Consider the following 22,838-nt stretch of genomic DNA (forward strand, 5'->3'; position numbering starts at 1 on the left):
TCTCTGTGCCTCAGTTTCCCATTTCTGTGCCTCAGTTTCCCATCTCTGTGACAAGAACGATGCTGGTTGTGGATGCTCCCAGTCGTGATGAGGGGGAGTGTGGGGCTGTCATTGGAAGCTGTTAGGGAAAAGCCTCCTGTTGGCTTTATTAAAAAAAAAAAAGAAGAGAAAGAGAAGCAGATGTAAAGGGCATCTCTAACACCATATCTGATGAAATCTCACATGCAGCATTAAGCTGAGAAATAGTCTGTCATCACACTCCTGTGCATAGAATCTATTCAGGCTGTGAGCTCTTCGGGGCAGGAATCTGTTATCTGCTTGGTGCTGCTTCCTGAGTGCAGTGTATCACAATTGTTTTGGGGATCACATGCAGGAGAAATGGGGAGGGCAGAAATTGCAGCATTGTCTCTGAGCACCTTTACTTGTGTTTGGGGTGTTGGGGAGGGGGAGGGGGGGGGCAGTTCTGGAGCAGCTGCTGGCACTTTGCCTTGCCTTACCTGACACCTTACAGCCTCAGTGGATTTGTTTTATATTTTCCACTGGAGAACAGGGAAATGACATGAGTGGGCAATGCTGGGAGAGGGCTGGGGGTGCTATGGGTTGGGCTAGGTGGTGTGGGGGGGGGCTGCCAGGCAGCCTGAGGCTGTCATAAAGGAAACTGCAGTGGGAGTGTTAATGCTTGAGCCAAGTTATGGAGAAAAAGGTTTATTGTTTGAAATAAAGTGTGAAAAGAAGACATCTGGGAGCACGCTGCAGTGCTTTGGAGGCCTGGGGACAAGCAGGGGGCTGGGAGGGCTCCTCCTGGCCCTGTGGTGCTCTCAGAGGTTAAATGATGTGATGGGAATGGCAGCCCTTCCCTGCACTTGCATCTATAAATTGGATGTTAGGTGGACATCTTTAGCTCAGAGGTTGCGAGGCGTTGGCAGAGCTGTGGGTGCCCATTCCCACAGATCCTCTGGGCAGTCTGAGCTGGGGGAGCACCCAGCCCATGGCAGGAGGTGGCTGGGGAGGGCTGGGAGATCCCTTCCAACCCATTCTGTGATTCCGTGATATGATATTCTATGCTTGTCTTCATCAAGCCATATGAAGGAGGAAAGGAGATGGCCTTCAGGGTAGCGTTCTGCATACATGAGATTGCTTTGCAGGTGCTGCACTACAGACGTGGGCTCGAGGTGTCAGTTGGGTGCTCTGGTCTTGTCCCATTCTGGTGTTATCAGGCCCTCCAATGGCACAAGGCAGATTAGCTCCACTGAAAGCCCCTAGAACAACAATCTGCTGGGAGTTATGGATAAATGCAAATAGTGTTTGTTTGATTTACTTTTCAGGTCTGGCCAGGAAACCTTCAAGTAGGAGCACTTTCCCTTCTAAGCAGGTAAGTGCTTTTTTAAAACATACACGGGACCGTCTGTGCCGCTCTGTTTATCGCTATAAATCTTTCTGTGCCTGAACGTCTGAGCAGAGATTCCCGTGGTAAATTCACAGCACTGGGGAGTGCTGATGGGCTGGGAGGCTTCTGCAGTCCTGGATGGGAGAGGGGAGAGGAGCCGTGGGGCTGCAGGAGGTGGGGATGTGGGGGAGATGCGTTGCGTCCAGGACGTGTGGTCTGTTGGGGTGAGTGGGACTGTAAGCATAACAAATCACCACTACCACCAGCAAAAAAAACCATGGCAGCCTTTCGCCGTGGATGGCTAGTTGGTCGGCCAGGGTGTTTTTCCTTTGGACCTTGGCCACTCCAAGCACACACAGGGCTCTGTGTGCTCCTACCTCGCCCTCCGAGGAGGAGCGGGAGGGAAAAGCTGGCCGTGCTTTGGGGAGCCGGGCAGGGGAGCGCGAGGCGTCGCTTGGAGCCGAGTTCCTTTTTCTATTTTATTTAGATTAGGTTCTGCTCAGCGGGGTGATTTCTTAATTAGAGCAGCCCGCGCTCGCAGGCCGGCCGTTCCAGACCCCTGCTCTGCCTTCTTAGGTTTCACGAGGGAAGTTGTCGTGCCTGATTTCCTGAGCTCTAATATTCGAGCGGTTGCGCGGTGATTTCAATGGGAGGAAAGGACATGTAATTCAATCATCTTTATTGGATGCTGGGTGAGGGAGGGGGCAGAGCAGTGGGAAGCGTGTCCTCTGCTTGTCTCTCGATTCTCCCCTCTGCTGCCAGTGGTCCGAGCTGAGATTTCAAGGATGGGGAAGCAGGAAAACGCAGATCCTGAGTGCTGTGGTCCACATGGTGAAGGGCTTTTTGTCCTCATCTGGGCAGCTCTGCTCAAGAACAGCCATGTCCCTTCGTTAGGGATCGGCAGTGATTAAAATGTGGGTGTTTCATCCCCGTGATGATAGGAAGGGGAGCTCTGTGCATCCAGCGTTTTGCCTGAGCAGAGTTAGAGGCTGATGGAGCCGTCCTGGCAGAGCTAACAGTGTGCAGAGTGCAGAAATCTGCAGCTCTCACCTGGGTTTGGGGAATCTGCTGAAGGAAGGCAGTGTGTTCCTGGGTCTGCTTCCCAGGCACTGCTCAGCTCCAGCTACAGGATGAGCTTCCCCCTTTGGGCCAAGGTAGTAAGAGTGATAAGAGAAAGAATAAGGGAAATTGGCCAAAATAGAGGTAGCAAGGGAAAGTGGCTTTGTGTTGTGGCAGCTTCTTAAAAGCTCCATTCTGCCTGTCATCCTCACTGCACAGAGCTGATGCCCAGGAGAGCAGGGACAGCACCCCCACCCATGGGTGCTTGTGCAGGTGGATCAGTGTGCACAGGCACTGGGTGCCAAACCTTCACTCAAAAGGGTGCTGGATTTAGGATCCCCCATGGATGTAGGATCTGGGGGGACCTTACTGGAGCTGGATTTGGAGCGTCACCCCCATAGGTGTTGGATTTTGGGAGGGAATCTCCAAAAGTGATGGAATTTGGGGCTCCTTCTCCAAAAAGGATGTTGGGTTTGGGGTCCTCCATAGATGCTGCATTTGAAGTGTCACTCCCACAGTTGCTCAATTTGGGGTGTAATCCCCAGAGGTGCTGGAATATGGGGTTTCTTCCTCAAAAGGACGATAGAATTTGGGCTCCCCAAGTAAATCAGTGCTGAGCTATTGCTGCCAATAACTCTGGGATGCTCCTTTGAGCTTTGGGCCTACTGTGTTGCATGCAGTCAGCTGTGACTTCGTAGCTTACAAGGCGTTAAGCAACACCCAGCAGGGCACATTTACATTTAATTCAAATGAAATCAGACTTTCTTTTTTAATAAATCCATTTTACGGCTAGAACAATAGAGAAGCAAATACTTGTTACCTGGAGACACTGTATTCTCTCTCCATCTCACCACATGGGCTTGAGTTATTATTTTCCTATCTGGCCCTATGAGAAGCGGAGGATGGGAGAGGTTTATAACTCAGTAATAGGCTTCTCACCTCAAAGTGGTTCCAGTTGCTCTCTGCTGCATTTGGCTGGGATGGTTTTGATTATGCAAAACCCTGCTTTGGTTGCATGCAGCCCTCGCAGCAAGCAGCGTGTGGGTGCAAATGGGGCAATGCTGAGCCACAGAGGGGCTGCACAGGTACTGCTCACACTCCCCAGGTGCAGGTGATGGTTTGGCCATTGCTATAAAGAAATGCTCTTTTTTTTTCCCTAAGAGATCACTTTGCTCTTGCAGAAGTAACTGCATGGCTGCAGCTGTGACTATATTACGTTGAGAGTTTTAAAGTGTTGCATTTAATGGGTTGCTTGAGGACTGAAACACTGCCAGCTCATGGGGTTTAGCAGCTGTTTTTCTGCTTTTGCTGCATCTCCATGTCCAGGTCTGCAGTTCTGCTGCGCAGCGGTGCTTTGCTCATCTGTCCTGCTGCTGGTGAGAGGAAAACAGTAAAGGAAAGTTCCTCTGTGGTGACAGTGGCATGAGTTGGGACTGTCACTTAGAGGCACGGAGGGTCTGTGGCTCTGGGGAGCGGGATGCTGCAAGCCACGGCATTCCTATCAGATGAGGTGGGTGGTGATGGCAGTGAGCTGGGAAAGGGGTTTTACCAGGTGTGGAGACAGCTGTCAGGGCTGCAGGAAGACCTTGTGCACATCTCCAGGATAAGTGCCAAGTGGGATAGCACTGACCCCATGCTCATCCACAGAGCCCCACAGCACAGGGATGCTTCGGTACAGATTGTGCCTGGAAAGCCTGCAGCACTGTCCCTGGGCAGATGGGCTGTGAAAGCAGCTGCAGGTGCCAGGGAAAACTTCTGCGGGTACGTGCTACCTGCGTGTCTGTGTCACGGAGGGACCAAACAACCCTGGTGCTGCTGGCAAACCGCATCGCTGCAGTTACGGGCTGTGCTGGGAGGGGGGAGGCTGCAGCAGCCTGGTTTCTGGAAAGCAGCTTGCCTTGCGGGAGAGGGGGAAAGAAATGACAAATTAAAACCAGAAAGACCCCTTTTCCCTCCATCTCTTGATGTCTTGATTCAGGTATGCATAATTACAATCATTATTTTTCAGGGCAGCCCCTCCACCCCTTGGGCTCTGTGACATCCCTGCAGCTGCCCCCCCGGCTCTGCACTGCAGGAATGACACCAGAGCCCTCATCTGCTGGGGAAGGAGGGGGGGGTGAAGAGCGAGTCCTTGCCTGAGCTGTGGGGGTAGGAAAGGAAGAGGAGGGAGGGATGAAGGTCACCTTCCGCTGCCCCGGGATGGTAACGAACCCCATGCAAAGGCCCAGGTCGAGCTCTCCAGAGTCATTATCGCAACAGGCTGCGAAAGGTTAGGGAGGAAGGAGCTTTTCGGAAGTCTTTGCCCACTAATTGATTGTGAAGAGCGGAAGGAAGGATGTATCAAAAAAAGCAAAAGCCCCGTGCCATGTGTAACCCCCTCCTCCCTGCCCCGAGTTCTGAGAGGAGGCAGCAGGTTGGAGCTGGGGCTGTAATGGTGCAGTGGGAAATGAGATCCAACAGGAGAAGGGTCTCCTTTCAGCCTAATGGCGAATCTGGAAAACGTTTTCTTACATCATTAGAGAGGATGAAAAGCATGAAGGGATTGCACCCCATCCCTGCCTGGTGAGGGGTGCAGGGAATGGCTGCTCCTGCTTGGTGCTGCTCCATGTGCTGTGGGCAGCTCTCTGTGATCAGCATCGCATGTTGCCCTCTCGCTCCCTGCTCCCCTTGGCCACCAACAATCATAGCAGCTGCCTGGAAATGTGCTCTAAACTATGCATGTGGATCTTCTGGGGCTGCAGCTGCCCACAGCTGCCCACTGTGAGCACTGCATAGACTTTGGGCTGCTCTGCGCAAGCATGAGCTGCATTGCAAAGACCAGGCAGAGGCTGAGGAGGAGATATCTCCCAGTTGAGTCCCAGAGGAGCTGCTGGCTGCGAGCAGCATGGGGACTGTTTGGGAAGGAAGTCCTTGAAATGGTTGTGGCTTTCTGGCCCCAGGTGAGGCAGTGCCCAGAAATGAAAGGCAGCTGCAGAATTTGCCTCCTCCCATGACTGAATGAAACCAGAGCCCTCTAAGATGACACAGTGCAAGAATTAATCCACTCAGGTGGCACCGAGGTATTGTCTAAGTATGACAAGAATCTCCTGGAACAACAATGTGTTCATATTTAGACCAAGCAGTCCAATTGCGTATTTCCCAATCAAATATTTGCCAAGAAAACAGACAATTCATGTCATCCTCTAACCTCTACCTCTCCTTAACCTTTCCATCTGTCTTCCAGACCGAGGAGAAAATGCAGTGGGAGAGAAGATCCACTCTTCTGAGGACAGAGTACTTGGCCAACGTTGAGTGAATCCTGGTGCACCATAGGTCGGTAGTCATTATCATCATTGTTATACTGGTAAGTAAGAAAATAATCAAAAAAAGGATTTTTAGGGCTGGTGGGATTTGCCCAAATCACCTGGATAAAATTGGGAACGCTCCCTGACCGATCAGGAACAGACTGAGACTGGAAACCAGTTGCCTTGATGCCTTGCTCTAACCACTAGACGACCCACCCTGTATGAGCAAACGGAATAAAATTTGAAAGAAAACAAAAATCTGACTTGAAAAATGTGTTCCGCATAGAACCAGAATGTTCAGCGGAGAAAAAAGGATGCAGTCCAAAGTTTTACTTCCAGGCAAACATTTCAAAATGGACTTATAATGTACCCTTTCATTTAGATTTTATATGAAGGTTTTACTTGAACTTGTAATGAAGATGGAAAAATCCGAGGTTGCCATGGCTACTGGCACTTTGCCTAATACACTCAAATCTTTTTCCCCTAATAAAATAGATTTCAGAAACCCCCCTGTAGAAAGGGAAGAGTTAAAGACCCCATAAACAACTGTAGGATGAAGATAATTATTCCACGTAAAGAAAGTTCTGATGAATTACGTTCATTTTTTCTCATCAATTAGGCCTCCAAAACCCAGAGTCCTGCTCTAGATGGTTCTGCTAATAAGAAGGACAATGCAAGGATGGAGAAAATTGGGTGTTGGTGAGCGAGGTGCGTAGTACTCCTCCTGGGATGTTCTGTTGGTTGGGAACACATCCAACTTGTCAGGCAGGAGGAATCCTGGTTACTTCAGATGCTCTTGTAGGCTGCGGCCATGATAGACCCTCTTGGACAAGCATTTCAGCTGGGCTAGGTCGTGCCTTGCACTCATCCTGCAAAATTCAAGATAGCTCAGGGAACCCAGTACTGTACTGGGTCACTGCTTTTGTTCATACTGCATATTGGACTAAAATTTAGGCCCAGACTTGAGATCTTGTTTGTTTAGCATGTGTGTTTTCATGGCCTGTGAGGCTCAGAGATGTGTTGGTCCCAGCCCTGATGCAGACCTTGGGCACTGCAGGCAGCACAAGGCTGGAGGAGACAGCAGTAGCCATCTCCTCCTGACTGCTGGCAGCTCCCTGGCTGGGCTGAAGACCTACTCTCTTCTTCACCTTCACCTTCATTTTTTCTTCTTCCTCCTCTTCTTCCTCATCTCCTCCCTGCTGGGGCAGATTCTTCATCCACAGGCTCTGCCCAATCCCTAGTCCTGGGAAGGGTTGCTGTCTCTTTTGCCTGAAGAATTCAGCCAATGGTCTGGCTTCAGCTCAGAGTTGCTAGCTTTTTTTCCTCCTGATTTCCCCCAATTTTGGTGGCAGCAGATTTGGCCTTGAATTTGGGCTTTGAAATCCTATGGGGAGCTCAAGTTTGGGGGACGGATAGACAAGAGTGGAAACACTTCAAAATCACCAGGGTTGCCCAAAAAATGGTCGTGGCATTGGAGACAGCACAAACGATGATGACGAGCATCAAAACCCCACGAAGTAATCCCAGCCCTGGCTGTGCTGCTGACGCTCCTGTTCTCCTCGGGCATTCAGGAGATCCTTTAATGCAGCGGCTCTTTGGCTTTTAGCAGTGGTGGCTGTCCGCCAGCCCGATTTATTTTAAACATGTGTTTTTGATTTGAAAATGTCCAGATCTCCAAATCTTTAATCTTCTCACACCTAGGGATTTTTTGTTGTGTTTTGCTTTTGTAAAGGGCTGAACCACGTGCGCAGGATAATGGTTAAAAAGCAGCACAGACAGCTTTAAAAAAAAACATGAAAAGAGAGAAAAACAGTAAAGAAATTAAAATAAAAGGTCCAGCTGACATTCTTCTGTTATCAAAGCAAGACACAGCGTGGAGATCCATGCATGCTGTCTCAGTGCTGTAATACTGAATCCTAGTGAAGCTCCCTCAGTTTTATGCTGAGAAAAACTCTCAGAGATCCCTCCCAGAAGGAAAAAGAACAGAGAAGTGGTCAGGCTGAGACAGGTTGCCTTCCCCACAGCTTAAATCTCATATCGTTTTCTGGTGTGAAAGTGGAAGAATTGGGTCCTGCCGCTCTGTGCTGGGATGGGGAAGGCTGGGAGGGAGGTGTGGGGGAGATGGGGTATCCTTGGGATGGGGCAGGAAGGACAAAGATGCTCAACATCAGCACTGGGTGATGCAAATCAAAACTGACAGATTTAAAACGTGCAAGGGGAAAAAAGGTATTTCTTTATAGCAGCCTACAATTAACGTGCGGCTCAGAGGAGCCATATATGCAAACAGGCTGCTGTCTGACCAAAGACACTTGCTGCAGGAAGATGTGTTTTCCAGGTGTGGGGCTTATTTAAGATATAAACAAGTAATTAAGCTTTTAGCTCTGCATCACTTGCCAAACTGCTCCGGCTTCAGCGGGACCAGAGGCAGCAACGTGAGTTGGCTGAGCACTGTTGCAGCCCACCCAGTGGGATTTCACAGCCTGTGATTTCCTCCTTCTGCTGCTGGAGCCTTAGGTCTGGGCAGAGCAGAGGTTAATGCAGAGCACGTTGGATAGATGGCGTTGGCTGCACTGCCTGGAAGCATCCCCTGCACTTGGTGTATGGGTGCAGACAGGACAAGCATGAGGTGCTGATGTCCCTTTGCACAAGGGGCTGATGTCTATTGCTGTCCAAATGTGCAACCCACATTAACTCAGCATCTTCCTGTACATCTGCTGGTGATGCTGTGCCAGCAGAGCTGGGGCTGGGAGGACAGAATGATGTCCCTTGTCCTCCCTGCAATGCAGCAGATTGGAGGTGGTCCTCTGCCCAACCATGTCACTGCTGATCTCATTGGAACAGAAGGGCTGAAATGTCTCCCCGTGCACTAAGAGTTAAGGGGTTTGTGAAGCTCTGAAGATAAGAAACAGATGATAAAGGTTAGGGAAGGGATCGCATTTCCATTATGCAGCCTGTAAATGCAAACTAATTAGAATGCAGCCTTCTTTCTGAGAAAATGCAAAGAAGGAAGAAAGAAAAAAAAAAAAAAAACCCACCAAAAAACCCATCTCTTTCTTCCCAGGCAAAAAAGCCATTTGAGTGCTGAAGGCCTGGGAATGTGGAATAACTCAGCTTTTCTGCTTAGGTGTGCCTAGAGCTGGAAATACACATCAGCCATGGTGTGCGTGTGGCTGAAGAGGTGCTGGGCTGCCCTGGCCTTCTCCTGGCCCCACAGGGATTTGAGGTTTTCACCCATTCTGGCTGCATTGCTGGGCTGCAGGGTGCTGATGCCTGCTGAGCTGGACCTTGTTCTGCACTGTGTTGGTCTGACACACAGGACAGAAATTAAAGCAAACCCAGTGGTTTGGGTCTGTCAGGAGCTTCCTGGAGTTCAGAGCAGCAGTTGATGGCTTTAGCACAGCTTCAGGGCAACCACTGCCAGTTAAGAGGAAAACATTTGTGTTTGTGCTTAAAGTGAGGCATCTCTGTTTGCAATGACACCTTCACCTGCTGGGCTCCAGCCTTCCTCGGGCAGTCTCACCGAGATGGGAGCTGGGGATTTTGGCAACAAGGGCTGAAATGGTGGTTATTCCCGGGGCTGGAACACCACCTACCCTTAACCACTTCCCAGGGAAAGGTGCTGCAGAGACACACTGCAGGTTTCCTCTGCACATCATCTGGAGGAGGATGTGTGTTTAACGGGGTTTGATTTTTATTTTTCTTTTTTTTTATTATTATTTTCTTTTAAACTTTATTTTTTCTCTCCTCTGCAGTTCATTAGCATCTTCCCTTTGCTTGCTTACTTTTTTTGCCCCTTGCTTTCTTCTGGAACCTAGAAGTATTTCGCTGCAGCTTGCCAAATGATTTCTATCTCAGTGAAAAAGAACTTGCTATTTCCTGAAAACCTACCACTGTTTTTTCTCTCTTTCTCTCTCTCTCTCTCTCTCTCTCTTTTTAATACATTCTGAGCATTGAAACAAATCCAGGTAACTTGATAAGAAGTTAATGAAAATGAATTCTGTTTTGCGAAGGTGCATTGAGGAGAAGGGAGAAGGGAGGCACTGTTTGGTGTAGAGGGAATTTGTGCTGAAAAAAAGGATTTTAGGAGATATCTTGTTCAAAATCCTCCCGTTGCCAAACCTGTGGGTGAGAAATGGCAAAAAAAAAAAAAAGGGAAGTCTCCATAGTTTTCTACTTGTGTGGTATTTGTAACTGTCAGTGCTGTTGGTGAGATGGCAGAGATGATGGTGAGATGGGTCTGATCGACACCACTGGGTTTGATTCCAGTGCTGACCACATCTCACACTGGGGAGGTTGCATTGGGCTGCTGGCTGCCTCCATCTCCCAGGTCCAATCATGGGATCACCCACGGCACCCACTGACTGCAGCCGTCCTTCACACCCAACCATCGCACCAATCCATTGCATCCCCTACATCCACCCATCACAACCCCCATCGTGACCATCCGCTGCACCCACAAGTTGCATCCACACATCCCCACCACCCATCACACCAATCCTCCACACCCAACCGCTGCACCCATCCATTCCATCCATTCCATCTGCTCCCAGCACCCACCCGCTGTGTGTCCACCCACTGCATCCATCCGCTGGGTGCATTCACCTACCCATCGTATTTAGGTTTGGTTTCATGCACTGGAGCACATTGGGCAAAAAAAAAAGGAAAAAAAAAAAAAAAGCTTTGTTTAATGAGCTGATTCTTTTATTGGGCTGATTTTCAGCTGCATTTTACTTTTCAGCACACGAGAAGTTTAGTTTTTAAGAAGTTTATTTCTTTATCGTGCATTCATTTCCGAAGGCTTCGCTGTACTTCTGGGTCGATTTCTGTTTGGTTTGGGACTTGGAGAAACGAGCCTTTGAGCAGATCAGTTGCGGGATAAGGAACTCTGTTTGTGAGATGGTTTTCTGTGTTGCATAACTCACAAATATCATCCGGCACTTAAGAAAATGGATGATCTTTTTTTTTAAATTCACCCTCTCTCTCCCTCTGCTCCCCCATCTATGTGATTTTTTATGGTCCATGATTGGAAGCAAAAGGTCTAAAAGAAAGAGGAAATCAAGCCCGTCAATAAATGCTAAAAATATTTAGTGTGGCAGCCTCTGTATTTTCTTTTTTGTGAAACACTGATTAATATTCAGTGGTTGAAGGTTAATACCCCATTCATTTTATTCCCTTTACATCCTCTGCACAGCAGTTGCTGCTCCAATTTCGACTTCTAATTCATGCAAATCTGGTTCCAATCAGGATATTAGTAACTCACTGCATAAGCAGGAGGAAAGGAAAAAAAAAAAAGAAGCCACACAATTGTTCAACTCATCTTTTGGTAGAAACCTACACACAGACACCCCAAGTCCATCAGGTTGCTGTAAGGAAAAGGTGTTTATTGGTGTTTATTGTGCATTTCTCTCCTTTAAAATATGGAGAGAACATCCGCATAGAAGTTTTTTGGCAGGCTTAACCAGAAGTTATTGCTTTGGTACAGCAGTGAAAGTGTCTGGCCTGTGTCACAAAGGAGATGGATGATAATAATGGCTCATGCTGAGCTTAAAATCTAAGCTTCAGTGCAGGGACAGAAACAATCCTTTCTCAGGTCAGATTATCAAGCCCAGATCGGTGCCTAAATTGTCTGGGTGCCTGAATAATATAGAAAAGCTGGGAATCTTTTTTCCAAACGTGCAAGGCAGTGTCCATCAGGGAAGCGGCTGTTCCTCAGTCCTCTGTGCCTGGCTCTTGGTGCCACTGCCCGGTGTTTACCTCCTCCTTGGTGAGCAAAGGGTTTCTGCATTGCCACGACCTTGTGCTGGCTCTGAGGACCATGGGGATGAATGCTGGGCACTGGGGTGCTCGGTTCCTGCCAATGGATCCTGGGCTCACCCAGTGCTGCCTCTCCATCATTCCCCACGGGACATCCCAGTGATGTCCCCCTTGGCTCTGCTGGGGTCTCTGCATGGACCACAGCCCCAGAGGCTTTCAAGAGGAGGTTGATGTCTACTTGAGCTGCAGCAACTTCCAGCATCTGGTCAAAGCAGACAGGCTGCAGCAAAGAGTCTCCACGGAGTAGACTGCCTAAAGCCTGGTGTATTTACCTTGGAGGAGGCGCAGGGCTCAGCCCTCCCTACCAGGAATCCCAGGCGAGGCCGGCAGCCAGGCTGGGGATGTCCAGGACGAGGACCAGAGCTGGATCCTGCACCCCACATCCTCAGGGCTGGGGATGGCTTTGTGTTGGGTGACTGCTCTCAGATGTAGAGGATGTGTGCCTGTCCTTGCATGTGGCTGCCACGGCCCTGCCACCCCTCCATAACACACCAATGGGGAAAAGCTCAGGCTTGCAATTGTCAGCATGTGAACATCCTCAGGCACCACTGCAAAGCAACAGGAGTGCAGTTACGGAAGCCCAAGCCCCAGAACAGGAGGTTTCACTTCAAGGACTGGTCTTCACCCATGCTTTGTTGGACCAGGAGGCGTGGATGCATAGAATGGCCCTCCCAGACCCTTCTCCTCCAGGAAATGTTGCTCCTATGGCATCTTCCTCAAAGGAAAAGGCATTTTCTCCCTTCGTGGATCACCGGTGACTTCAACTTTTAAAAATAAGCAAAGGCTCCAGCACAGCCCTGCACGCGATGTCTAGCCAAAATGCAAAACTTTACCACAGTGCACAAGTGGGCTGTGTTTTTCAGACCAGGCAACAACGTTAGGGCCTTTTCATCACCTTTCTTTTGCACTTCTTTTAAAAATGATTTAAATTGGAGGCAATAGTATTGAACCTCTGACACTCAGACAAGACTCTCTGAATCACACTTAAGCTTGCAGCCATTTTCTATAACCACTTTGCTCGCAATCCTTGTGGTTTGTTGTTTTTCTTTTTTTCCTAAGCATTTGTTCTTCCCACTTTGTTTGCTATTTTTGCCACCTCCATGAAATGTCATTGCATTTTTTGCTTTGCTGTAGGATGGAACCGGTGACCACCCAGGCTTCACTTCTCATCTCTGCTGATACGCTCTAAAATTGGGCTCCCCTCCAGCACGTTTGGAGCAGCAGTGCTGAGAACGTTGCTCTGAACCCTCCATCCACCACTGAGAAAAACTCACAGAGGAGGAAAACCAGGTTCCAGATTGCTCAGCAGAAAGGAAAAACCAGCTTGGAAGCCCCTCTGGAAGAAAGCCAGGCAGTAATCTCACGGCGTGTGGGTGAGAATGGCAGCATCTCCTTTGGCCTCTGACAGAGCAGCTCACACTCAGCATCCAACCTCCTCCGTTTATAGCCCCGATTTCCAACCAGCTAAATGAAAATACTTGTGGGCAGCAAAAATAGCCAGTGCTGAAAACCTGTGTCTACCGAGGGTGGAAATTGCTGGGAGTTCCTCTGTGTCCACAGCCGATCATTAGGAGCGGTGGCATAAATCCGGCGGTTGCGCGGCGTGCCGCTGGCGGGCTCCCTGCAGAGACCCAGGGCTGAGTGCCCACCGCAGCCCATGGGATGCTCTGAGGATGCTGCTGAGGAATTGGCTTTTTGGGGGGAAGTAGGAAAAAGCAGCACGCGTTTTTCCCTTGCATCAGCACGGTATGCAGTAGGGAGGAGTTTGCCGTCGTTGAGAGGTAAGCTCGTTTCTGCTCCCTCTGTGGGACAGGGGATGCGGTGCTGGGATGAGAGTTGGGTTGCATGGAGCTGCTGAGGTTGCTCCATCTGTGGTGGTGTGTTCACAGTGCAGAATTTATCGCTGTAAGTATGCAAATGTGCCATGCAAACATATGCAAATCCTGATCTTTTATCAGTTGGCAAGGTACGGTTAAACATCATAATTGGGAGGCTCAGCAGCCAGCAGAGGAGCACTGCAGGGTAGTGCCAGGGCTCAGCTGCCAGCAGCACAGGCTGGGAATGCTGTAGGTTGCTGTTGTGTTATAGCAGCAGCAAGGAAGTGTTTTGCTTCATCATTTAGCAAATGCAGTCATGCAATGAGGCAGTGCCACCATTGGTGCTTTGGTTGACTCTCCTTGCAGCTCCAGGTGCGAGTGGGGGTGCACTGACCATCAGCTCATATTGCTCCTGTACTGACTCATTTATCTTTTGGTGCTCATTCTCCAACACCACATGGAAATGCTTGAGCAGCCACTCTAACCTTTGGGCTGCAGTAATGAGCCTCACATGGCATCTGATTGGCAACATGTGGTCTGGGTCATTGTTTTGCTTCAGCTGCTTGTTAGGCCCTGATCTCCATTTGATTTCAAGGTGAAACTAATGGGATTTTGTTGAGGCTCCTCTCGTTCAGCGTGGATCTCACAGCTAAGCATCCTGGTGGAGGCAGGGAGGGGTCAGAGCTGACCTGACTCCTTCCCCAGCTCTGCAGGGAATGGAGGCAATGTTCTGCTACGTGTGGACTCTGCTGGTGCATCTCTGGACTCAGATGGAAGCAGGTGAGTCAATGCACTCCTTGAGATAATATTTTGTGTCCTGTTTGTATGCTCCCAGGTTGCAGATTAGCCTCTTGTAGGTGCAGATGGCTGAAGCTTTCCAGGTCAGCTTTGCATTTGGTTTTCCTCTGCCCTAATTGAGACCAGAAATCCAATTAGATAATCATGCTGTCCTTTTTGAAGTCCCTGGCCGCAGCATCATGTCATCTGGGATGGTGGATGTTGTGCTGGTGATGGGGCCAACCAGCAGCAGTGAGATTCTGCCCTGCTGTTGATTACGAGGCACAATTTTAAGACATATCCATTGCAACCCATGTCAGTGCCCCTTGCTTTTCTGTTCCTATTAGAGACAGCAGATGTTCAAACAAGGGCTGCAGCACGTGCAGCCTCCTTGCTGCTCCCCATTAGGCAGGTCTCATGCTGGAGGGATGGCTGCTGCTTGAAGGGGCTCCTGTTGGTTTGCACAGATGCTGTGGATGAGGGGAGCAGCAGCAGCTCCTTTGGAAATGGTGTTGCCTTGATTCAGAGACCTCGGGGCCAATGATGAGCAACCCCTGCTTAAGGAACTGAGATTTGCTGCATCTCTTTTCTCTCCTTCTGTCTGGCCATAACAAAATAGGAAATGGCACCAGATTAGCTTGACATCTGAGCCTTCCAAAAGCCACAGCATGGCAATTGTAGGCATCACTTGTTGCTTTTTTCCTACCCTGCAGCTGTTGAATAGTAGGGCAGCAGTTTGATTTGGTGTCTCAGCCTGCTTGCTATGGGAGAAAGCAAGAAGGGGAAAAAAAAAAAAACAAACAAGGAAAGAGGTTTTAAGTTCAGGGCCTCCCACTGCATTGTTTTTATCCTTTTCCCATCCCGGAAAAAGAATCAGAAATAGTTCAAAACCTTTATTTTTTTCTTTTTTAATTTTAATTTTTTTTTTTTTTTTTTCCTGCACAATTTAATTAAGGCTGAAAAAATGATGGAAACTGCACTGTCCAGCTTCCAATGCTTTTTGCACCTCATTGGGCAGGACAGACATGTTAAGTTTGTGACTGTTACTATTCTGGTGGAGATGGGCTCCAGCCACAGCTGCAGGGGGTTAAGGATGAGGTTGTGGGCCCCTCGCTACAAAAAAGACATTTGAGGCCCTGGATTGCATCAGGACCCCTGAGTCCTCTTCTGTAGCACTGCTCTCAGTGAGTTCCCCCTGTCTGTCATATCCGGGGTTGCCCTGACCCAAGTGCAACACACTGCACTTGTTGAATTTCATTAGATTCTCATGTGCCCACTTCTTGAGCGTGTCCAGGTCCCTCCCTTCTACTGTATCAACTGCATCATTCAGCTTAGTGTCAGAAAACTTGCTGAGGGTACACTCAATCCCACTGCCTCTGCCATGGATAAAGATGCTGAAGAGCACCAGTCCCAAGAAGGGCCCCTGGGAGACACTGCTTGTGACCTTGGACATCCACCTGGTCATAGAGCTGTTGACTATAAGCCTCTAACTATGACCATCCAACCAATTCTTTATCCATTCCTTCAGCCTTGCCTTACGACCAGCAAAATTCCCCTTGCCCCTGCGACCTGACCCAGTGCTTGTTTGCTTTTGATTGTTCTCCAAACACGCCTTGCTCCCAGATGCCTCCATTTATGGATGCTTCCTATCGAAAGCTGACGATGAGCATTACATTTAAATACAGTTTAATTTAAATATAACCTCAGCATATATTTGGGGGGATGGGGAGGGGTAGAGGAGGGCTACTGTGATGGCATGGGTTCCTAAGCCCCTCCATGGGACCTGCTTGCTCCCAGCCACTGCTGTCAGCTCTCTGCAACTCCGGGCAGCTTGCACCGAGCGGAAGGACTGAATTCTTCCTCAGCCTTTCAATTAGCTTCTAATCCCTTCACTCTCATAAAATCTCAGCTGCTGGCTGCTCCTCTTTGTGTGTCTGCAGCAGCCACGAAAGCTGCCTCCCTAAGCATCTGTCTGTGCGGCTGAGGCTGAAACCAATCCCTGAGCCAATGGCCACACCTCTCTGCAAAGAACATGTAATTGCAAACTTATTTTTTTCTTCTTCTTCTTCTTTCCCCTTTCCTCCCATTTAACATGCAACAAGCAGATACCCGTCACCATCCTCAGCTTTGCACTGATGTAAGCTTTTTCCACCTGGCCAAGTTGGGCGTTCAAAAATTATAAATAAATGCAAAAGAAAAAAAAAAAAAAAAAAGAAGGGGTGTGGGGGGGGAAAGGCTGTTGGTAGGGATATTTTTAAACACATGACACAGAGGAGTGTGACACACTCGGTGTTCTCAGTGGGTGGGTGCAGTGTTACTGCATGTTGTTCTTGTCGCTGGGCCCAGCATTACAGGGAGGTGTGTTTGTAGCTGCGCCTGGTGACAGCGTGTGGCACTGCTGCATGGTCCCAGCGAGGGGTGGGGGCTGTGTGAGCACTGTGAGGATGCTGAGCATTTAAATACAGATGCTTTACTGCCTTGGTGTGTCCTGCTTCGCTTGGGAGCGTTCGACTCAAGGTAGCTGGGATTGGCATTGTGGCATTGTTTGTTGGTGAGCACGGTGAGGTTGCTGAGCATCTATGTGTGGGTACTTTCCTGCCTTGATGTGTTTCCACGTGGACACATTTACCCAACCTATCTGTGGCTCTGTATGTCCATCTGTCTGTGTCTGCTTGTCCATCTGTGTGGCTGTTTGGCTGGGCACCAGGAGGTGGCTCTGGGGACCACGCACAGCAGTGATGCTGAAGGTGACACAGGCTGATGCCGGCCAATGTCTGCCCACGAGCTGTCGGTTTTATAGCCCTATAAAAGGCAGCTGACAGCAGAGGTTCCGATTTCGGAGGCTCCAGCAGAGCTGGGAGGAGCTGTATTGGTGCTGAGCCTTAGTGTGACGTCAGGAGGCAGAGCTGGGCTGGGATTCCCAGTGTGCCAGGGGCAGAAGCTCGCTGCTTGCCTGCCTCTCCCTCCTGGGCACCACACGCAGTGCCAGCCCAGGCCCCAGCGCGCCGTGTGCTGCAGCACAGCGTGCGGAGCAAACAGCGCAGCTCCGTGCTCTGCTCTTCAGCTCTCCTCCCTAAGCGTGGCCTCTCTCTTTTGCTTTTTGCTTTCTCTTCCCTGCATGTTTCTTGCCACGTCCACTTGTGTGTTTCATTCTGGTAGGGATGTGCACGCTTCTCTGGAGGTCGGCCAGGAGCTTTGGCTCAGGCTGTGCTCGTGCTCACAGTTTTCTCATGGGCAGTGCCAGAGGTGGACAGGTTGGCACAGTGGGGGCTGTGGGGACAGCAGCAGCAGCAGAATCCCTTACTTGAAGCCTGGGCATTTTACACCAGGCTGGGGCAGATCTGGGGATGCACCATCCCTTCCCGGCTGCACGTGGCACTGTTACTCTCATGCTTGTGGGAAATCTGAGCAATGGGCTTAGGGGTGCTTAATCTTAGGCAGATTCAGCCTGAGTTATGAGGTCAGAAACAGAGAGATATCCTCATTCTGGAGCAAGGCAAAGGCACACAGGAGAACCTGGGGATCCAGGTAGAGCAGAATAAATCTTTTGGGAAAGTTGAGCTCCTTGGAAACATTCACCTTGGATAGGTGCTCCCAAAGCTGGGAATGACAGGCAACTTGTCCCGTGGCCCATCTCCACGTGAAAGAAGGGGGATCTTATTGTAGAGCTCTATCCCTGCACGTAGCCCAGCTGGGTGCTGCAAACAGGTATGAGAGCAAAAGGCAGCGCCTGGTGCAGGCCATTCTGCTCAGAACTCCCTGTGGAGCTCCTGCGCCTGGGTCCCCCACCACGACCAAGGGATCCTGGCTCTTTTTTTATGGAGACTCCCCACCGAGGTAGACGCTAGTTAAAAGGTTACTGCCCAGCTGTGAAATATGTAGACAGGGTAACAGCTAAATGGCGGGGTGACCTCATATCTCATATTTATTGACTAAATGTGGCTTGAACTAGTCACCACCAGTAAAATAAACCACAGCCCCGAGTGCTGCAGGAATATTCCACGGCAGACAGACTCCTGACTCCTTGTCACACTCTTTCTTTCACTTGATTAAAAAAAAATACCTTTTTTTTTTTCTTCACTAATCTTGCTTCATAGGGCCTGTAGAAACCCTTTCAGGGCAAGCTGACGTTTTCCGATGAGAAGAAGCTGGGAATCTCTCTGGTTTTACACTAGAAGAGAGGGTGAGAACCATCCCTGTGGCTTTTGCTTTTGCCAGCACCCATCTCAGCATGGATGTATGAGGGCTGATGTGTGAGGCTGTACAAGGGAGTGTGGGGGGTGGGAGCTGGGTTTTGTGACCTCTACATCACAGTGCTGTCACAGAGATGAGTAATAGATCTGAAAAATCAGAAAGCAGTTCTCAGGTTCTCCCTGCACAAAGACACTGTGGTATAAAGGCAAAGTGAGAGGAGAACTGAACTTGTTTGGCACCAGTTATGTCTTCCTAAGCATCTCTGCTCGTGTTCTCCAATTCTGGTGAACCATTTCTCATCACTTCAGAACACAAATCCTGCAAAGTGTCTGCACTGTGCTCATTAGCTCATGGTCATCTGTGGTGCCCCGAGGGGATGGCAGTGCCACGACCACAGTGCTCTCAGCTGGAAAAGCCAGAGCACGTTGCAGGTGTTGCTATAATGTCCTGTCTGGGATTACCGTGCGGTCAAAAGTTCTGCTGCAGTGTTTCCCTTTGGATATTTACATGTGCACGGAGGGATGCTGAGTATTGGAAAAAGTCGGGCTTGGCACCGGGTTGGGATGCAGATGTTAAATCACCAGCCCACGTCAGCTCAGGGTGCGCAGTAGCATCTCAGCTGAGCCATGGAGTGCTGCAGATGCGTGGGGTGGCTGTGGGGTAGGAATTGGCTGCAGGTTTCTAGGGATGTGCTGGTACAGGGATGGGGCAAAAGCCCTTCTGGTCACGGCACTGGGACCTTGTGCTGACTGCTGTTGTTGTTAGCTCTTCAATATGCAGATGGCTAATGAGAATCAGAAGGGAGAGAACATCCATTCTTCTCTAGAAGACCAGGTCACTGAGAGGTGTGTTTGTTTGTTTGTTTTTGTGGTAGAAGAAATGTGGATTTTTTTTTTTTTTTTTACTAATGAATAACATTTTGAAAGGGAAATACATATTATAAAGCCATTATAAAAGTCCTGACAAACAGCACTACTGCATTTAGAGAAGCACTGCTGCAAGTGGTGGAGCTTGTTGACTGCCATTTTTAATCAAGAAAAATTGCCTCAGTTGGTTGTTTGCTGCTTTTACTTTCTGATATATATTTTTTTTTAATATTTTTTTCATTCCCTCTGTCCCTGTGGAGGAGGTTGGTGTGATTTATCAGTAGTGCTTACTCTGCCCATGATGCACAGAGGTTGAAGGTGTTGCTGTGATGTGTTTGTGCTGTTCAGTTTCATCCATGCCTCTCGCAGCCTCGATTCTTCAGCGCCGTAACACAACACCTTAGGGCTGGGGCAGCCAAACGTCCCCTGGCTTGGGCTGAGGCCATCGTGCTTCATGGTTTCCACCTGAGGCCATAAATCATGCTGGAGCTGGATTAAAACTTTGGTTAGATCCACTGGCAGTTTTGCTGTTTTCACTGAACCTTGCGATGATTTGGACGTGAGCTGAAGATTTATGCCTATTTGCAGAACCCACGGTTCCAGGTCAGAGCTTGGACTGAGGCACTACCAGGGAATCATTGCTTCCCTGAACGTCTTTGGTGGCCTCTCTGAAGCGAGACGTTGCTAGGAAAACGCATCCAGAGCTCATCTCCCCGCTGAGTCTCCTCTGAGAAGTGCGAGACTCGATAAAAGGAGCCTGAAAATGCTGATACAAACATTGCTTAGGGAAATGTGCTCTGGTCTCATTCTTAACAAAGGCAACGTTGGAGCCCGCTTGTAATAATGCCAGGAGGAGCGTATGGGCAGGAGCAGAAAGTTAATAGTGGAACAGAATATAGGTTTTATTTTCTTTTTTTCGCATGCGTTCAGGAGTGCTGGACAGCTGGGATGGCAGGGGAGGCCCAGCTCCCTGTCTCTGGCACCAGGACCAATGGGTTGACATGATACCAGTGCTTGCACCAGGGTGGTGTCCCTCAGGATGTTCTTTCCCAGGGCATCTGAAGTCTCAGGAAAGGTTTCTTGGGTAACCTGCTCCCTCTGTTCCTTTGGACTTTGCTGTATGAGCCCTCAATGCAATATGCATCACCCACCATCTATCCAACTGTCCATTTTCCATCAGGGTTCCTTTCTGTATTTACTCAGATGTTGCTGTCAGAGCTCAGACCATGGGTGAGGTCATGTTTTGGTGCACGGGCAAGAGGATCAGCGCTGCACCCTTGGGGTGCTATGATCACAGACAGTGCATCTCCCATGCAGTGCCCCATGGCTCTCATGTGCCAACCTGCAGTCCAGCACCAACTGATCCCCAGAGCTGCTCAGGAGGAATCGGAACTGTAACAATATGGCAGTAAAAATTAATGAAAAGCCATCACTTTAAAATAAAAATATATATGGAAAAGCAGTTATTTATTTATACCTTGGGAACTAGGAATAATACACCTGCTTCGTAGGGATGGCTGGCATAAAGCTGGCATTGCATAGTGGTACTTAATAATTTTTTACCACACTTTATAGGCTCTTTCCTGCAATTAATGCTAAATAAAGTCAACATTTCTCCAACTTGCATTTCTGGCTCTCATTAACTCCCTTCATGCCATTCACCATCTCCTCTCCTGACATCTTTAATTCTTTTGTGTTTTTCTTCTAAATGTTTCTTCACTTCTTCATAGTGCCTGTATTCTTACCTGTTCACCTCATTTTTTTCTCTCCCATCTCTGACACTCCTGAGCATTCCACCTGTGAGCAGGGATCCAGGAGCACCAGACAGGACTGGGCATCCCTGGATGCAGCACCCCAGGTTGGGCTGGATGCAATGGAGAGGTGGGGAGATCATGCAGCACCATGGGATAAGGCTGCTCTGAGCTTTTGCAGGGGCTGTGGTATTTCATCCAGCAGCTATGTGAAGGGCTGAGTGCACTGCCACAATATGTCTGGCAGCAGTGTCCTGCCCAGGACCTGCTTCCTTGCTGTGAGCCTTCTCATTGCCTCCACACATCCATATCAGAGGTGGGAGCAGTGAGTTATTGTATGTCTCTGGAATCTGACTAATCTCAACTTCAACGTAGTATTAATAATTTAATGTTCCCTTGCATCTAACATTTTCTTGCCTCCCACGTAGCCTGATTAAAGGGTTAGAGATTTGCCTCAAATAATATTATCTTATTGGTTTTCAACTCTGCGCTTTAACCTTTCCAGGTGTTCCTGTTAGAGAACGTGGAGGGGACGAATGCAGCAAGCTCTTGTGAGAAAACAGGAACCTGTGATGGTCAACCCTTCATTGGAAGGGGATCCCTCAGTGCTGGATCTGGAATGTAAGTGGTTGCAGTGGCCTAAGTCTGTAATTACTGGAAGTCCTCTTCATACCTCTGTTGTTTAGCGTGAGTCCGTCTGTCTTTGCTGCTGTCCTCTTGTCTGTCCAACCTGAGCCAGAGTTACTGCTAGCTAAATGGAATGCTTTTCGTGCATCCCTGATGTCTTCAAGAGGCTGTAGTTCCAGTTTGTCAAGATGAAGCAGAAGGCCTAATTTTGGCACTATTCTTTAATAGTTGTCTTGCTTGGACTCTGAGTTTCTCCATCTTCAAAACAGGGCTGACACTAATTGCCTATTTGCAGTGTATTTCCAGACGCGTGGCTGTAAAGTGCTGTATGAAAAAAACAGGCATTGTTATTATGAAACTTTAAGGAAAAAAAATTAATAGATTCATATAACTCCACAGTCATTAAAACAAACCGTATGTGGATGGAAGAGACCAGAGCTGAATAAACCCTGAGCAAACACAGCCTTTCACAATGAAACACAAACTGGTTTTAATCAATGGTACCAAGTAAGTTTTGTTTTCCAAGGTTTCATTTTCCACCATCTCCCTCCTCCGGTATTATCAGCTGCAGAAGGTGATTGCTGCCTGACTTCTGCTCTTAATGAGTATCATTTTTAAACAACAACGTGCTCTGCTTGGGCTGCCCAGGTCTCAAGTTGCCTTCAGCTCCGCTAGGATCTCAGCCGCCCTTTGTGAGCACATCAATTTGTCCATGGGCCTTAGACAAAATTGGATCTAGGCTCTGTCAGATGGGATAGAGGGCTGCTAACCACCATCTTGCATTTCCCTTCTCTAGGGAAGCCATGAAGCTTTCTCCATTTTGCTTCAACCAAGGTTTTTCTTGTGCTTGTCTGGGAGGTAGAAAGAGCTGTCTGCTAGGAAGGTGATGAGGTTACACTGACTGAGCTGAGCAGCCTGGAGGAAGAACTGGGAGGAAATGGCCAAGCCACCTTCTTTCTGATGCTTCCTTTTTTTTTTTTATTTTATTTATTTTTTTTAGGAAAAGCTGTAATGCCTGCTTGTCAGTTGGTTTGTAGGCAGTAAATTCAGCGAGATCTCTAGCAATGAAATATATAGAAGGGGCGCTTTTGGGTGACACATGCATCAGCCTTATTCTTGTCTGGGAAGCCTCCAGTCTGTGCTGCTTTCCCTGGCTGGAACATGTGAGCACTCTCCTGGTGATGCCATCAGACCATGGGAACATGAACTAAGGTCAGGGATGATGTGCAGGTTGTTGGTAGCTGTAGGAGAGAAAGATTGTG

At 48.9% G+C, this 22,838-nt stretch overlaps 1 long non-coding RNA gene across 4 annotated transcripts in view; it reads left to right on the forward strand.

The window, feature by feature from the left end:
* LOC128083061 (uncharacterized) overlaps positions 1-22,838 on the forward strand; it is a 46,397-nt gene that overhangs the window by 17,908 nt on the left and 5,651 nt on the right. For all 4 annotated transcript variants that reach the window (XR_008207943.1, XR_008207944.1, XR_008207941.1 and 1 more), the window contains exons 2-6: positions 1,326-1,372; positions 5,670-5,789; positions 6,350-6,438; positions 12,679-14,141; positions 21,455-21,570. This is a non-coding gene — a long non-coding RNA (uncharacterized LOC128083061). The remainder of the gene's footprint in view (positions 1-1,325; positions 1,373-5,669; positions 5,790-6,349; positions 6,439-12,678; positions 14,142-21,454; positions 21,571-22,838) is intronic.

The sequence above is a fragment of the Tympanuchus pallidicinctus genome, unplaced genomic scaffold (assembly GCF_026119805.1).
Source record: "Tympanuchus pallidicinctus isolate F22 unplaced genomic scaffold, pur_lepc_1.0 scaffold23, whole genome shotgun sequence".
Taxonomy (NCBI): domain Eukaryota; kingdom Metazoa; phylum Chordata; class Aves; order Galliformes; family Phasianidae; genus Tympanuchus; species Tympanuchus pallidicinctus.